Source organism: Borostomias antarcticus (assembly GCF_949987555.1).
Source record: "Borostomias antarcticus genome assembly, contig: scaffold_94, whole genome shotgun sequence".
Classification (NCBI taxonomy): Eukaryota; Metazoa; Chordata; class Actinopteri; order Stomiiformes; family Stomiidae; genus Borostomias; species Borostomias antarcticus.
In genome coordinates, this window is record NW_028176445.1 from 605,605 (window position 1) to 610,096 (window position 4,492).

The following is a 4,492-nucleotide window of genomic DNA, read 5'->3' on the forward strand; positions in this document are numbered from 1 at the left end:
TCTGGCCGGTAGAGGTCCACCCTGCCTCTCTGGCCGGTAGGGGTCCACCCTGCCTCTCTGGCCGGTAGGGGTCCACCCTGCCTCTCTGGCCGGTAGAGGTCCACCCTGCCTCTCTGGCCGGTAGGGGTCCACCCTGCCTCTCTGGCCGGTAGAGGTCCACCCTGCCTCTCTGGCCGGTAGGGGTCCACCCTGCCTCTCTGGCCGGTAGGGGTCCACCCTGCCTCTCTGACCGGTAGAGGTCCACCCTGCCTCTCTGGCCGGTAGAGGTCCACCCTGCCTCTCTGGCCGGTAGAGGTCCACCCTGCCTCTCTGGCCGGTAGAGGTCCACCCTGCCTCTCTGGCCAGTAGGGGTCCACCCTGCCTCTCTGGCCGGTAGGGGTCCACCCTGCCTCTCTGGCCGGTAGAGGTCCACCCTGCCTCTCTGGCCGGTAGAGGTCCACCCTGCCTCTCTGGCCGGTAGGGGTCCACCCTGCCTCTCTGGCCGGTAGAGGTCCACCCTGCCTCTCTGGCCAGTAGGGGTCCACCCTGCCTCTCTGGCCGGTAGGGGTCCACCCTGCCTCTCTGGCCGGTAGAGGTCCACCCTGCCTCTCTGGCCGGTAGAGGTCCACCCTGCCTCTCTGGCCGGTAGGGACTACCAACCAAACCCACCCGTTTTCTGAAAGCAAAACAAAAAAGGTAATCAAAAAACAATTAAAAATACACAGAAAAAATGGCACAACTCAGCCCCTAACTGAACTTCCGAAGAGGGTGAAACATGGCCAGAGCTTTTCAAACCTGGCAACCAAGGGACAGTTACATTTCAAGAACACTATGGCGACTCGGGCGGGATTGGGGGACGTGCTGCTGTCCCCTCAGTGTCACTACGACCCGAACACACACACACACACACACACACACACACACACAGACCGGTCAGTTCTACAGTCCTGCTCTCCCCGTACAGAGCTACATGTTGACGAGGTTGTTAGGAGAGCCGTGGAGTACAGCAGGCTACTTGCTCCGGAAACAGAAGGTACTTTTTATGTGATACACTACATGTGGTGAGTGATAAGCCAGCCGTTCGGAGGAACCCTGTCTGTCTGGTCACCGGCACGGACTGGGATTCGTTAGAGAAGGAAAGAAGTGACGGGTGGATATTGATGGATGGATGGAGGATGAGGAGAAAGGCTAATGACCTAACCGGCACGACAGAGAAGACTCGTTGGAACCTCGCGTAAACGCATCCCTGAAGCGTCCCAGACAGGCCAGGAAAAACAACCGTTTTTTTTGTGTGTGCTGTTTCACGACCGACCCCCGACTGAAAACGCGAAAAAGAAAAAAAGAAAACGACAAGGAAAAAGAAACGACACTTGTTTTTTCTGCATTACCTCAGTTTTATTTTCCTGTTTTATTTCAATGTCATTGGGGGGGGGGAAGAGCGGTTATTATTATATAAGTGGACATAATATGATTACGTCCACTAATATTGATATTTTTTTTTTACTATTCTCGTTTTCCACATTTCCCAGTGAATCACTCTTATTGCTGGTCTAATAGTATTACATTTCTAACTCTTCTTATTATAGTTGTTGAAACTATGAAGAGTGTATCATGACTCTACCATATACAGGAATCTCCCTCTCGGAGAACAGAAGGCCACAAGCCTGCGAGGATGTTGACAGGCTAGCCTCACCTCTATACGCCAGGCCATACCACATTCCAGGTTGTAGCATCAACGTAGGGACGGAACCTTCTGGACTTTGCGTACAGGGATGGGGATCCCCTCGTTGGAACCGAAGAGACCACATCTTCAGGTTGGGGTGCGCGCGTCTCTTCAAACACTACAGCTAGTGATACCAGTGGGGGGTTTATTTTTTGGTCTACGAGTGACTTGGGACCTGGCCAATAAGACACTAGATGGCCTTACATAGGCTGACCAGTCTCCTGTTGACGTTAGAATGTTTTCTGGACGACACCCTGGCTTATCACTCCCTTGGGAACATCAGGATCTTACCATGTATTTGAGTGGCGTATTCCTCCATGCCTTTTACGGTCCGGGAAGAGAGACGAGCCGTGTATAAAAAGCTGACTTTGTCCTGCTACCTTCTATATCGCCATATACTCTGAATATCTTATTATTGCTATCGTTTGTCTTTTGGTTCCAAAGATTTTCAGAAAAGCACATCTTGTTTTGGGTCAAACTTGTAGAACACGTTTATTACACTCTTTCATGATCGCTGTTCTCGCTGTCATTTTAGCTCTTATTTTGTTGTTTTTATTGTGGGATTAAAAGGTGATTATTTGGTGCCTAGCTGTGTGTGAACGGATAACGGGCACGCCAGCCAGGGACGAGAGAGAGGAGGAGAAGGGACAACACATGGATTTATTGAGATAAATATGTTTGTGGTATCAAATTGGACAAGATCTAAACCGCAGCAGGTTATGAATTAGACCTGAACACGACTAAACTCAGCCATTTAAATGGCCGCTCTCCCTGTGCGGATGGAGGAGGGGGTTCTGGGAAGCGCGTCACAGCAGACAGAACGTCCGCCAATGTGAAGATTTGGGCTGTAAAAGGAAAAAAAAAACGTTTCTGCTTCTACAGTTGACATGTCGGTGTGTCCTGTGCGGTTGTGGTGTTTTTAACTGGAGGACAGCGAGCCGAATGCTGCCGTGGTAATTGACCAGAATTATGTTGTGTGATAAGTACTACAGAATACTGCAGTCACACTGTTGGGAGTATTCATGTGGGCGCTATCATGACAAAATATTTTTTTCTCTCTTACGAGTATTATGAACAGAAGTGATCAGTATGCATGTTTGTTTGTGTGAGAGACCTGGGTGGAGAGGTGCTTTTTTCCGTTTGTGCATGAATTCTAATCATTGTGCTGGAGGAGGAGGAGGAGGAGGAGGAAGAGGTTTGTTACGTAACACAAGATGGCTGAAGGGTTGAGGATAGCTCCATTATGATCATGGTGCCCTGGGGAGCTGTGTAGCTCAGAGACTAGTCTGTGTAAAAGATGGCTGCATTAGCTTGGTTATCTCTAGTACTCTGGTCATGGTAACCGCCAGCTATCATATCTCTCCAAGATACAATCTACTGTGGAGCAGCGGGCGTTCTGGTGTTGGTCAGCTAGTGAGAGGGCCCCCAGAGAACGCTAGCGTCTTGGTCCAGAGCTAGTGAGAGGGCCCCCAGAGAACGCTAGCGCCTTGGTCCAGAGACAGTGAGAGGGGCCCCCAGAGAACGCTAGCGCCTTGGTCCAGAGATAGTGAGAGGGCCCCCAGAGAACGCTAGCGCCTTGGTCCAGAGCGGAAGGCCGATGTTGAAAGTTCCCCACAGGCTGAGCTGTAGCACAAAACGGCGTCCCCTTGGCAATGCAGCGGACCATAGCATCCCCATATGTAACCTAGTAAATGACCATTCAATCATCCCCCCAACATGGCCTTGTACTACCCCCCAGTGTAACCCCCCCCCCCCCCGCCCACACACACACACACACACCTTTTTACCATTTATCTAGGGGCCGTTTTTCGCATTTCTCCTTTGACGGCGACTAAGGACTTGGAGATAGCCGAGCCTTTATCCACACCACGTTAGTTTTTCTACAGGGACATCTTAGCTTCGCCTGCATGTGGAGGTGCCGATCTCACCAGCTCATGTACCCCAAGTGAGGATCTTTTTATTTTTTTAATCGTTTTCGTTTGTTTTCTTTTCTTTTTCTATATAAAGTGACTTGTGTATTTCTCATAATTGTTTATTTTCGCCATCACCCGTGTCTGCCTTCTGTTTGCCTGTCTTTGTTATGATTGAATGTACATAATAAACTTTTGGTTTATTATACGTTTGTCTTTATTGACTGGTTCTCTTTTATTCCCAGTTCGTGTGGAATATATCAAATGTTATTTGTATACAGTAGCACACTCCATACACAGACAACACAATGTGCTTTACAGAGAGGCAGGGATGGAGAAGGTACATAATGATCCTACCCCTCATTTCCCAGAGGGAAGCAAAAAAAAACAGTTAATGTCAAAATTCTTCCCTGACCTCAACGAGCTGATCGAGCAAGCGCCAGGAAAATGTTATTCGCTATAGGATAGATAACTACGGTATCCTTCTAGGGACAGTTTAGGCATCTTGCAGTTTTTCCCCACCTAGTTGGTTTTCATACTGGATGTCATGACGCCCCCGGAGGAACAGTCACTGAGTTGGGCTCGATCTCAGTTCCACTCCGTTTGGAAAGCGAGTTGAATTTAAAATGCTCACCTCACCCATCTTATCTTACACAATTAGTCTGGACGTTTGGATTGTTTGGGAATGAAACTGCATTCACCAGAACCACTAAAACAGTCTTTTTTTGAAAGGGGAAGGAAAAAAAGACGGCATGTAGGCTATTTTGTCCTGTTTTAAAACTATGTAGGCTATTTTGTTATTTGTATTTGTTGTATTTGTATTTGTTACAGTTCAAAACTGTATCTATTTTGTCCGCTGTTCTAACTCGTGGAACAGAGG

At 48.7% G+C, this 4,492-nt stretch overlaps 1 protein-coding gene across 1 annotated transcript in view; it reads left to right on the top strand.

The window, feature by feature from the left end:
• LOC311328517 (RNA binding protein fox-1 homolog 2-like) overlaps window positions 1-216 on the top strand; it is a 42,141-nt gene extending 41,925 nt beyond the window's left edge. Inside the window, exon 9 of the mRNA XM_084462475.1 lies at window positions 1-216. This exon is cut by the window's left edge and continues 238 nt beyond it. The gene's annotated coding sequence lies outside the window, so the exon portion shown is untranslated.
• Window positions 217-4,492: the final 4,276 nt, after the last annotated feature.